The sequence below is a fragment of the Nicotiana tabacum genome, chromosome 9 (assembly GCF_000715075.1).
Source record: "Nicotiana tabacum cultivar K326 chromosome 9, ASM71507v2, whole genome shotgun sequence".
NCBI classification, from domain to species: Eukaryota; Viridiplantae; Streptophyta; class Magnoliopsida; order Solanales; family Solanaceae; genus Nicotiana; species Nicotiana tabacum.
This window is the reverse complement of record NC_134088.1, coordinates 30,011,396-30,025,959: the sequence shown is the minus strand read 5'-3', so window position 1 is coordinate 30,025,959 and position 14,564 is coordinate 30,011,396.

Below are 14,564 nucleotides of genomic sequence, written 5' to 3'. Positions count from 1 at the left end.
CATAATTTTGTCACAATAACAATGCCACATGTATCTCCCTGCCTTGACGATAATAATATCCCACCTTGTCGCTCCCGCCTGACAAAATAATAATATACCGCATTGTCGCTCCTATTTAACAATATCACGCCTTGTCGCTCCCACATGACAATATAATAATATCCTGCCTTGTCGCTCCGGTTTAACATTATTCTCATCACAACAACAACAACATCAATCACAATCGCACATCATAAACCTCGTGCCAACATCCAACAATCCGCCCAACACGTTCACATGTGCCATAATATCACAAAATAATAATACCAAAATTTCACCAAGATATAAGCTCACAACTTAAAAACAAAGTATACAAGGATATGACAATAACATAAAAGTGTGGACGGGTGTTCAACAAATAAAGCATGACTATGGCTAAGTCAAATGTAGTGATCATGATCATGTAGTCACAAGTGGTTTAAGCATGTTTCATATAAAGTAAATTATAAAATTAAGGCACATTAATAGCCTACGGTCTAATCCGGTCATAAGTCATACATAGCACTCGTGTACACGTTCGTCACCTTATGTACACATCATTTTTCACATAACACGAATATGCAATTAAGTCCAAATCCAAAGGGTTATTCCCCCGCACAAGGTTAGGCAAGATACTTACCTTAAACAAACCAAATCAAATATAGCCTAAAATAATTTAATAATATCAAGCACGGCTATAGAAATTTATTCCAATTAATAAAGCTCTGATCTTTATCAAAAAATCAAAAGGTCAACCCAAGCCCGCCTTTCGGAACCCGACAAAAGTCAAAAATCCTGAACATCCATTCAAATACGATTCCAACCATACAAGTATTATCCAAATCCGACTCCGAATCAAGGTTCAAATCCTTAATTTTTATTTTCGAAAAGTTTTGCCAAAATTCCTAATTTTTCTCACTTAGATTCATAAATCAAATGCTAAAATCAAGGATGGAATCATGAATAATAATCAAATCCGATTAAAAAATACTTACCCCAATTCAAATCGTGAAAATTCCCTTAACAATCGGCCAAATTCGAGCTCCCAATCTTAAAATATGATAAAATAACTCAAACCCTCAAAATAGAATATTTAAAATATCGGCCCAGTTATATAATTTGCGATCGCGGGACCCACTTCGGAATCGCGAAGGCCAAACTCTTGACCAGCTGTCGCTCCTCCTTCACGAACGCTAAGATCAATCATGAACGCGATGCCTGACCACCTGTTGAGCCTACGAGAATGTGAGCCGTGTTCCACGAACACGAAGGCATTCTTCCTCCTGGCATCATTCTTTCGCGAACGCATGCCCCTCAAACGATCACGCTGCTTCATCTCCCCCCTCTCCGCAAACACGGTGCTTCTTCACGAACGCGAAGAGGAAAATCCTCCAGACTGCTCCTTCTTCTCCGCGATCACGAGGCAAGCTCCGTGATCGCAATGCACTGTAACTTATCATGAAACCAACAATCCAAAACCATGAAAAATGATCTGAAACCATCCGAAAACACTTCTGAGTCTCCTCGGGACCCCGCCCAATCACACCAACCAATCTCAAAATATAATACGGACCTACTCGAGGTATCAAATCGCAGAAAATAACATTAAAATCACGAATCGCACCTCAATCCAAACTTAATGAACTAATACAAATTTCTGAATTTCAAACTTACGCCGAATATGCCTAAACAACTCGGAATGACCCCAAATTCTACACACAAGTCATAAATCACTATACAAACTTATTTCAAGTCTTGAAATCCTAAACGGACATCAATAACCACAAAGTCAACTATGGGTCAAACCTGTGAATAAAACCTTCAAATTGCCAACTTTCGCTAGTTAAAGCCAAATCAATCTAGGAACTTCCAAATCCAAATTTGGATATACACCTAAGTCCAAAATCACCATCCGAGCCCAACGAACCTATCAAAACTCCGATCTGAGGTCAAATACACAAAAGTCAAACTTGGTCAATACTTTCAACTTAAGCTTCTAAATTAGGAACTAAGTGTTCCAATTCAATCCAAAATCTTTCCGAAACAAAACGAACCATCCCACCAAGTCACATAATAACAAATACACATACAAAAAGCATCAAATAGGGGAACAAGTCTCAAATACACAAAACTATCGGCCGGATTATTACATTTTCCCCTCTTAAACAAACGTCGTCCTCTAACAAGTTTAGAAACATACCTGAAGTGCCAAAAATATGAGGATATTTGCTCCGCATATCATGTTCGGTCTCTCAAGTCGCCTTCTCGACCGGTTGACTTCTCCACTGAACCTTCACTGATGTAATGTTCTTCGACCTTAGCTTTCGGACCTGCCTATCTAAAATGGCTACCGGCTCCTCGACATAAGTCAAATCCTTGTCCAACTGCACCAAGTTGAAATCCAACACATGCGATGAATCCTCATAGTAATTCCGTAACATAGAAATATGGATCACCGAATGAACTTCCGATAAGCTGGATGGCAAAACAAGTTTGTAGGCCACCTCACCAACTCTCTCTATAACATCAAAAGGACCAAATACTGAGGGCTCAACTTGCCCTTCTTCCCGAACCTCATCACACCCTTCATGGGCGAAACCCTGCGTAGAACCCTCTCAGCTACCATGAATTCCACATCTCAAGCCTTTCTATCAGCATAACTCTTTTACCTAGATTGCACTGTATGAAGTCGCTCCTGAATCAATTTCACCTTCCCCAAAACATCACGAACCAAGTTAGTGCCCAGCAACCTAGCCTCCCTATACTCAAACCAACCAACCGGAGAACGACATCGAACCCTACATAAAGCCTCATAAGGAGCCATATGGATGCTTGATTGGTAGTTGTTGTTGTAGGCAAACTATGCTAATGGTAGGAACTGATCCAAATGGCCCCCGAAATCAATTACATATGCTCGCAACATGTCCTCCAAGATTTGAATTGTACAATCGGATTGTCCGTCTATCTAGGGATGAAATGTCGTAATCATTTTGACCTGTGTTCCCAACTCACGCTACATAGCTCTCCAAAAATGTGATATAAACTGAGTGTCTTAATTCGAGATAATAGACACAGGCATACCATATGGGTGAACAACCTCTCTAAGATAAATCCAAGTTAGCTGCTTTAAAGCGTATGTAGTCATGACTGGAATGAAATGTGCAGACTTGGTTAGTTTGTCCACAATGACCCACACAACATCAAATCTCTTCAGGGTCTGTGGCTGACCAACCACAAAATCTATAGTGATATGCCTCCACTTCCACTTCGGTATATCTAGTCTTTGAAGCAACCCATCAGGCCTCTGATGTTTATACTTAACATGTTGACAGTTCAAACACTATGCCACATACTCAACAATATCTTTCTTCATCCTCAGCCACCAATAATGTTGCTTCAAATTATTGTACATCTTCAAAATAGAGTCATGGTGAAATAAAATTTCACCGGCTAAAGAATTATTTAAATTTTTATATAGCCGATTAAGGTGGATTTTGAATTAAGGATAATATCTTCACTTACATTATTATACAAGTAATCCCCATTGAAATAGAAAGTTTTAAAAATTAGAATTTTCAATTAAAATATCTTTAAAAAAATAACAGCATACCAAATAAGGTTCAAGTCGTATCCAAAGATGTCACAACCCAAATTTCCCTCTGTAGGATGTCGTGATGGTACCTAGTCTTAGGGACTAAGTAAGCCTAACATTTACTGAATAAATAGCAATATTTAACCAGCGACTGACAAGTATGAAATAGAAACCTCTATACAAAACTTACAACCCCAAAACTGGTAGTACAAGTCATAAGCTCTACTGAGTTTGCTACAAAAACCTCTAAGTATAATTGTTTCGAAATAGAGATAAAATAGTGTAAGTACAATAACAGAAGGTGACTCCAAGGCCTATGAACACAGCAACAGGTTTACCTTGAGTCTCCACAGCAAGATCCGTACAGCTAGCTAGCGATGACTAACTCCGAATTTCCTGGATCTGCACAAAAATATGCAGAAGCGTAGTATGAATACACCACAGCAGTACCCAGTAACAGTAAGTATCAAGACTAACCTCAGTGGAGTAGTGACGAGTCTTTGACAGTCAAAGCACCTACTGCACTAGATAACCTTAACAAGTATAGGTATAGAACTAATAGAGTGCGATATCTCTACAGAACTACGCATAATGACAACAATAATATAGTGCTTGCAATAGGAAATAGAAGCAACAATTAGCAGCGGGACACCACAAGTAATAACACAGTAGAGTAAGATGGACACAGTTTAAATCCGGTGAAAAACAAATAAGGAAAGACATGTAGAAACTCGATAAGGATAACCGCTTTCACACCAGGTTTATTCAATAATCCCCACGAGGCACCAAACCTCAAAAGAATATCCATAATTCACAGGTCCCAATTCGTGAACCCTAATCACTTGGCATCTTGTGCCCTCATTACAACTGATAACTGTACGGACGACGCACGTGCCAATAGAATAATTATCACATAGAAGGAAAATATATGGGGTATGTATGAATGATCAATAATATTAGGACCCACCTTCTTAAACCGATAGGGGTGATTAATTATGTATATGCTTGTGCAAGTGTTCAATCACAGTTCAGGCCAAAGAGTAAGAGTAGAGGAAATGCATGGCACATAAAAAATGATCCCCACAATTTGTACAAGGTAAAACTCACACAAGTTAGGCACGCCACTACACAAATATCAACAACAACAATGCCCCCAGGCCATCTCAAGTCACCATAAATTAATCTCTGACATAGCCCACCTTGTCTCGCTACAGGCGCAATAAATAAGTAAACGCTTGCCTTGTCTCGTCGTACGCACATATAAATGTTCCCACCTTGTCTCGCCACATGCACAAACACATACATATAGCCCGCCTTGTCATGCCACATGCGCATCATCAATAGTAACAATAGCACGGCAGAAACCTCGTGCAAACACCCGAACAAAACCTCCCAACAATATCACGTGCCAAAAACACTACATCATAATAGAATGCCTTTCACAACATGTGCTCATATTCCATAATATTTCCTCTAAACAGTGTCAATACCACAACCGTGCATAGACCTCGGCTCAACAGACTAAGTACGACAGCAATAACAACAACAATAACACGAGAATATGGCAAGTAAATCAACTCAAAAGCTTTGGATCACAAATAAGCGGTAGAACGATCTCACAAAGAATAAACACAATAAGGAATACTAGTCTCAATAATAATAGCTCAACAAGGGAGAAATAGTATGTAACAAATGATTCCACAAACGTGCAACTCGACAACAAGGGAGATAACATGAGTCAATAATTCCAAATAATGATGAGGCATCTTTGATAAAGGATAACTAAACTTCATTTAGGGTTGAGCAATTATAATAAGATAAAACAAATTCAATTAAGGATAAGCAACGGAAAAGATAATCATAATCTCAAATAAGGATAGAGAATTATAGAAAAGATAATAATAATTTCAATTAAGGATAAGCAATTTGGAAAGGATAACATGGCAATCGAAGAGGCAACAACTTCAGTTAAGGCACACAAGAATCAAATAGGCAATAAGGGTGGAAGATAAAGCAATTAATTCAAATTAAGACACGTAGATATGAAACTAGTAAATGAGAAACTTAACATAACAAAACAACTTCATATCTAATGAACATAAGAACCTAAGAGTCCAAAAAGGTCAACTTTCCACAAATAAGCCCGAGCATGTACTCGTCACCTCGCGTACACGGACTTCATATGACATAATTAGCACCAAGGACTCAAATCCTAAGGGGTAGTTCCCCCACACAAAGTTAGGCAAGATACTTACCTCAAAGGAGCAAGACCGATACTCTAAAATGGCCCTCTCAAGTGAAACAACCTCCGGACGGCTCAAATCTAGCCAAAATAACTTCAATCCATAAATAAAACTCATAGAAAATAATTCGAGATAATAAAGCTTCGATCTTTAATTAAAACTAAAAGGTCAATCCCCGGGCCCGCACCTCAGAATTCGATAAAATTTATAAATTCGAACACCTATTCTGATACGAGTTCAACCATATCAAAATTATAAATTTCCAACATCAATTCGTCCTTCTAATCGTCATTTTACATTTTGAAAGATTTCTTCAAAAATTCTCATTTTCCTCAACTCATAACACTAATTATAAGATAAAAATAAAGATGGGATCATGGAATATAATAAATTCTGGGTGAAGAACACTTACCCCAATCGAACACTTGAAGAACCCCTCAAAAATTGCCCAAATCCGAAGTTTATAACTCAAAATATGAAGAAAATGGCCAAACCCTCGACTTATATGATCTTGCCCAGGCCTTCGGCATTTGCGGACAATAATGCGCGCCTGCGAGCTCGCTTTTGCGAACAACATTCCGTTCCTGCGCTGCCTTCGCTTCTACGTTCCCAGGCACCGCACCTGCGATGGCGCATGTGTGCAAGAATTCTCGCTTCTGCGAGCACACACCGAGCTACCAACTTCCGCGTCTGTGTCTGCGTCTTCATCACCGCGTCCGCGATCACACAGGTGCGGAAAATCCTTTGCACCTGCGACCACTATCCAGTCCCTCCAAATTTCGCTTCTGCGATCACTGTCTCGCCCATGCGGTATCACACCTATGACCAAAACCATCGCAGGCGCGATGGCACCGGTCCAGAACTCCTCAGCTTTTCTTTAAGTCCAAAATCCGATCCGTTAACCATCCGTAATCCACCCGAGGCCCCGGGACCTCAACCAAATATACCAATACGTCCTATAACACGATACGAACTTAGTCAATGCCTTAAATCAAATCAAATCAAACAACGTTAAAATTGCGAATCGCATCACGAATCGAACTTATGAATTTCCAACTTCCAAAACTCGTGCCGACACATATCAAATCAACCCGAATGACGTTAAATTTTGCATGCAAGTTCCAAATGACATAACGAAGCTAATACAACTCTCGAAATCGCATTATGACCCCAATATCCCCAAGGTCAACTCTTGGGCAAATCTCTTAACCTTCCAAAACTTTAACTTTTTAATTTTTGCCGAAATACTTCAGATTACCCTACGGACCTCCAAATCCAAATTCGGACGCACGCCTAAGTCCAAAATCGCTATACGAAAATGTTGAAATCATAAAAATTCCATTCTAGAGCCGTTTGCTCAAAGGTCAAGCTCTGATCAACTCTTTTCATTTAAATTTCAAAAATAAGAGTTGTTCTTTCAATTAAATCCCGAATCATGTGAAAACCAATTTCGACCACATACGCAGGTCATGATACACATTACAAAGCTTCTCGAGATCTTAAGCCGCCGAACAGGGCGCTACTTCCCAAAATGATCGGTCGGGTCTTTACAAAAGAGTCCTTCATAATGTCTCCATCTTCGGTTGCTTTGCCATAAATATAAATTAATTTTATTGGTTCCTAACTATTTTAGGTTCCAATGACATCGCCGAGAATAGTACCAAAAAGGAAAATAGAATTATCCGCTACAAGATTTAAGAAATGGTTAGTATTTTTTGTGTGTACAGTTTATTTATTAATATCTAATGATTATCTATATTTATCTATAAGGTTTAAATTTTAAAGGTATTTAGACATAACCAAATAACTTAGATCATAATTTGACATGATCAGTGTCTGTATATCTGCGCGGGTATTAATACTAATATAAAGAAAATGAGAGGTGAAAATAATATTGGTATGTTGAGTACTTATTTTGTACGGAAAAAATATAGTATTACTTATTTATATTTTTTTTAACTTTTATTTTTCCTTAGTTGTTAACGTCGAAAAAGTTACTGGTTTCCAAACAATATAAAAGGAGGAGGAATAATGGATTATAAGAACGCTGACCACAAATTCTCCGAAATAATTGTCATTGTTTTCGGGAGCAAAGTATATTTTTTTGTATATTTATGTATTATATAAATATAATATGCATATTTTATATAACTTTTAGCTAGGAAGTGTAATTAGTTTCGACCGACCGACCAATTTTATATTTTTCCCAAAAGAAATCACCAAAGCTTACAGTACTAGTGAAATATTTTAACAAAACAAGTGTGGGTTTGATTTTCACTGTTCCTCTATTCCTCTCCCCATCCCCTTCCGACTTCCCCTTCCTCATGTGGAACAGAAACAATCTTTTGTTTTGAAAAACAATTCATTCCAAAATATCTATTGTTATTGTTTAGGGTTGTTGATTGAAATACCAACATTTGTAAAGCAAGTGAAAATTGTCATAATTTCTAAAAAAATGTGATAGACACCCGCTTCTTCTTCATTTCTGAAGGTTCAGTCCAGTCTGTTCACCTCAATTTGTGTCCTATTTGAGACTAAAGCATATAGAGTGTCGATCTCGTCTTAAGATAAGATATAGGCGATAAGACTTCAAGCGCAACCGTTCGAAATACACCCATAGACTAAGTTGAATTTTATTATTTGGTCCAGATATCAAGAGGATGAGTCTGGATCCCCTCGAGTCCAAATAGTCTCAAGCATTAAGATTCCTTCAGTTGTGTGCCAATTTGAGGCGTCAAAGTCTAAAAATCTATAAATAAGGTCCTAAAAATGGCCATTTGTGTACTTCCCACTTGTTTCATACCAACAGCCCAAAAACTCAGCCCCTAAAACAGTCCCATCCAAAGGGCCCATCAAGACGTTGGGCGAGTAAAATTAGTAATTATTTACTTTTTGTCCCTTATATTAGCGTTTAGTCACGATTTAAAAAACTATTAGACTTGCCATTCTATTTAAATACGGGTATATTTTGGACAAAAGTATCCCGATACACTGAACAACTCCGACAATCAATACTGGATTTCAAACATTTTACAAGTGAAGCCCCCCCCCCCCATAATATAATGAAGTCTGAAATACTCTTTACAGGTGAAATTTAAAATACACGATATTAGACTTTAGAGCTTTTAAAGGTAAAATTTCAGCACACTATTTTGGAATTCAAATATTTATAGGTTTAAAATCCAGCAATGGTACCTTATTTTGAACTCCTTGACACAATCATAAAGTTTTAACTTTTACAAGTTGAAACTCGAGGATAATATCCTTGAGTTCAAAAGAGGTACCATTGGTGAAAATATTCCTTTTAGGTTCAAACTCCAGTAACGATTACTGGAATCTAAATCTATATAGATTCAAACCCCAATAACGATTATTGGGGTTTAAATCCTTTTACATTATTTCACATACCTTATTTTGAACTCCATGAATCATTCATGAATTTTACACTAGCAAAAGCTCAAAAATCAGGAATTATTCCTGAGGATTCAAAGTATCGATTGCTAGAGTGGTGTTTCTTATTTTACTTGGGGCCAAAAATGTCAATTTAATTTGATCGATGGCTACGTTGCCAATGCATTTTAAAATACGGCTAAACTCAAATAGCGGGGCCTAAAAGTGGCAACACCAACCAATTTTTTCCCATCGGACACAATTATTTTATTCCCGAAACTAAAGGTTATGTGGTAATAGTAAGGGGGGGAAACATAAATAGGCAAAATTTAAGAAATCTTTTCAGAAACCTAGCCGCAATAGCTATTTTACATACATGACAACTAATTAATTATATTCCCTAGCAATCTGTATAATACGATTGATTCTCACGAATTCAACCGATAATCAGATTGCACTTGAAGTTAATGTTCCTTTTTCGATTAAACGTTAATTCAGTAATGAATCTAATTGAAGCACGGTAAACAATTGCAACAATCAAATGATAGTTATGATCTAAAGGGTAATTTCTCACGAATATTTCCCTATTTTCCAGTTTGATTAACAATTCAAAAGGCTCTTTTGATTACCTATTTGAATCACGAATTTAAACTAGAGTATAGGATGTGAAGAAAATCGCTATCAAACCCCTCTTTCGATTAAGCAAAACAATGAATAACTCACAATATAAATTAAAGCTCCATCAATTAATTTTAACAATTCACAAGAATTGAATCCCTAATCAAGTTATCGAAATACCATATATGTCAACACCTTAATAGAAATTACTCCATAACAATGGAGTAATACATCTCAAATAAGTTTAAGAATAAAGAAAATATCAATTCTAATGATTCGATACAAATTTCTGTATTATACCGATTGCAGGTTGTAGTATTGATGAATTCTTGAGTTTTCTTGCCTTGGGTGGTTCTCCAATCTCCCGTAGGTCAAATGTCCCTTCAAAATCATATTTTTGGTCTATTTCTACAGTGTAGAAATAAGTCCGAACGAAACTACCCTTTCTCAGTCGAACTTGAAAATCACTCTGACGATTTTACACAGATGCGTCGCACACCGCGCTGCCCCATGTGGCGCGCTAGTGAGAAAATCCAGAGAGCTTGAAGTTTGCTTGTCAGACCACTTTTGCACCACCGCCTCACGCCTTGCGGTGCCCCATGCGGCGCGGTAGTAGCTTTTTCTCAGAGTAAATTTATGTATTCACTTTTTGATATCCGAACTTGGTCTTCGACCCCCGAACGTGATCCCGGCTTAATTTCTTGGGCTTTTACTCAGACTTCAAAGATCCAACTTATTCGATTTCGCTCCAAATTACCTAAATAGCCCAGAATCATTTCCTATAAGGCATAAAACATGCAATAAGTATAATTCACTATCATTTAAGCTCAAACACACATAAAATGCAGTAATTAGAGTGCAATACTACGGCTAAAACACGGGTTTCTAGCCTACCATCAACATCCCACACTTAAACCATTGCTCGTCCTCGAGTAATCAAACTGCACTTCACCTAGGGACGACCTTTTCATTAAACAACATCCCTAACACATCATGCCAAGAATATTTAAAATCGACTAAGCACCTTATCATAACATCCTGACCTCAAGACTCGACTCAAAAGCACCACGCCTTTTTCACAGCGTGTTCAGTTACTCTAACACAGAGGTGAAAGACTTTACCTTACCTTCACAAGTCATGTGCCCTCACACAAATAATAGAGAGTAGTTCCATATACAATAAAGTTCATGAACAATTAGTGTCAAAGACATCCATGTTTTATTTTACTTTCTTAGGTAGTGTAGTAATTCTCCCTTGATTTTTCTTTGTGCTGCGGTTCTTTTTCAAGGATTTTACTTGAATCGGGTGTAGTTAGTTTTTTATTTATTAGGAATAAAGAATCTTGAGTCATAGTGCTAATTTGAAGCAATTTTCTACCCTAGTAATTACACCAATTTCAATTACCGGGTGACTTTCCAAACAAACCTTTAAGCTTTAAAAATAGAAAGGATTTTCTTAAACATTCGGTGCGTCATTTAGGGGATTGCAGATTTGCAGTTATATAGATTTTTTTTATAAAATATGCAATTTTTGGAACAAACAAGAAGTACTATTAGTTATGAAAATAATTTGTATAACCTCCCTCCTCCTCCTTAGTAAAAGCTGCACACAAATTTTTGGCTCCTTCATTTTGAGTTCCGCCAAATGAAATCTTCATCTAAGTGATTTAAGGTTACATCCAGACTTTTCCGTAATGCTATTACAATATTTTCAGATTATAATATCTTTTGCTATATTTACCTTTTTGTAGCTATAATTTAATTGGGATATAACTATTTTCTGCTGCTTTTCAGACGTTTGGATAAATTTTTGTTCATGGGTTTTTCTTTTCTTGGTTGAAATTTCAGTTTAGTATGAAAAAAGTTCATTTTGTGTATGAAAATGGGGAACACGTTGAATATTAGATTTCTTGTTCATAAAATTCTAGTGAAATTAAATGACTACTGTGATGAATGCACGTATTATAATTTCCCTTTTTCTAATTTTAAAATATTTGAATTGTTATAAAATATAGCTCAAAGTAACAATATAGAACAAGGAAAAACAAGCTAAGAGATATAGAGAGAAAGAGAGGGGAGATTTCTTATTTCTTCTTCAATTGTGTGTATTTTCCTATCTATTACAAGGCCTTTATATAGGCATGAAAAGTGAAGAAAAATATGTCATTGAATATGTCATTAAGCATAGAAATATGTCATTGAATATGTCATTAAGCATTTGAGAAGATCATGGAGGAAGAGTAGACATCCACCATAATTTGATTTTTCTTATAACACTCCCCCTTGGATGTTCATAGATAATGTGCCTCGTTAAAACCTTATTAGGAAAAAACCCTATGGGAAAAAAATTCTAGTGAAGGAAAAAGAGTACACATGTTTAGAAATACGCCTTTTAGTTGCCTCGTTAAAAACCTTGGAAGAAAACCCAGTGGGACAAAACCTTATAAGGAAAAAAGAGTACAACGCGTATTAACTCCCCCTGATAAGAGCATCAATTCACATCCTTGAGCCTTCGCATCCCAATCTTGTACACTAGTTTCTTGAAGGTTGACGTCGGTAGAGATTTGGTGAACAAATCAGCCATATTATCACTTGAACGGATCTGTTGCACATTGATATCACCATTCTTTTGAAGATCATGTGTGAAAAATAACTTTGGTGAAATTTGCTTTGTCTTATCCCCTTTTATGAATCCTCCCTTCAATTAGGCATGTTGCATTGTCTTCATACAAAATTATGGGTAGTTTGTCACACTTCAAACCACATTTATCTCGAATAAGGTGTATTATAGACCTTAACCATACAGATTCTCGACTTGCTTCATGAATAGCAATTATCTTAGCATGATTAGATGAAGTAGCCACGATTGATTGCTTAGTCGATTGCCAAGATATGACAGTGCCTCCATATGTAAACATATAGCCTGTTTGAGATCGAGCCTTGTATGGGTCAGATAAATATTCAACACCGGCATAACCAACAAGATCGGGACTGCAATAATTGCCATAAAATAATCTCATATCGATAGTCCCTTTTAGATACCGCAATATGTGCTTGATTCCATTCCAATATCTCCTTGTAGGAGCAGAGCTATATCTTGTTAAGACATTAACTGAAAAAATTATGTCAGACCTTGTAATGTTAGAAAGATACATTAATGCACCAATTTCACTAAGATATGGTACTTCGGGAACAAGAAGCTCTTCATTATTTTCATGAGGTCGGAATGGGTCTTTATTTATATCGAGTGATCTAACAACCATCGGAGTACTCAATGGATGTGCTTTATCCATATAGAATTGCTTTAAAATCTTTTTAGCGTATGTTGATTGATGGACGAAAATTCCATCTTTCATATACCATCGGAGTACTCCAAGATTTTTTATTTCAAATTCTTTCTTTAAATAGTCTACTGCTTTAGGAATCTCCCTAGGAGTTCCAATGATATATAAATCATCAACGATTAACAAATTTAGATCTAGATCATTTTATAACGACACAAGGACAAATTGAATTATTCTTGTACCCTTCTTTCAACAGGTACTTACTCAGGCGATTATACCACATGTGCCCTGATTGTTTCAATCCGTATAAGGATTTTTGAAGCCTTATTTAATAATTTTTTTGGAAACCTTAATATGCTTCAGAACAATTTAAATCATTCAATAATTTCCATTATACGCATATCACGTTTTTCTTGTATTGCCAGATTAGAACCTGAAATAAGGACATCCACCATTGGTGAACATGTCTCTATATAATCAATGCCAAGATATTTACAAATCTTCTTGTGACACAAGTCGTCTTTATGTCTATCGACTTGACCTTTTTTCCGCACAAGAACACATTTATACCTCCACTAGCTTTATACTTTCAGGTGTTGGGACTATCCATCCAACTTCATATTTTTCAGGTGAAATTAATTTTCATTGCGTATTTTTTATTTGGCCAATTATTTATCTGTCCAAATTTTATGACAGATTTGAGCTCAAGATCCTCGTCAATATTAATAATATTGAGCGCTACATTATATAAACAATATCGTCGACGATCATTTAAATTGGTACTACTATTACTCAATAAAAACATAACTTATTGAGATCTCTTTATCTTATTATTTTCAGGTACCTGAGTCTGCCCCATGAGGTCTTATGAAGTGTTATGTCATGGTCCTTATTATGATCATCTTGAACATTTGCTCCTCTCCTTCTTCAAGGAGTTTTATCTTTGGAACCGATTAGTCTATTATGTTTCATGCATGCCATAGACTCTATTCATTATGAATTTTATTTTATTTGGAGCATTAGCAGCTGAATATGACATTTAGCTTTGGGTCAGCAAATACGCCTGCAATATTTTGCAAATGAATTATCACTTGAACTTCAAGTTCCCTTTTTCTCGTACGAAGATCTAGATGTACTCATAATAATTCATTACATGCATTACCTTTTCAACTGCCCATTTTCTCCCTCTATTATTGAGATCACCAATACATATCCCTAGCCTTATTTGGGGATCCATCTTTATGCATTGTGGTGGAATAATTAAATCATATAGCACATTCATATTTCTAGATAGAAATTATTTGGTTCCTGACCCTGAACCGATTGTGATAGGGAAAACTTATCATAACTTGGCTAGATATGTACAAGTGTTGTTGTATATTAAATAATACATCACATACCAAATTTTATTTTGGCAGTT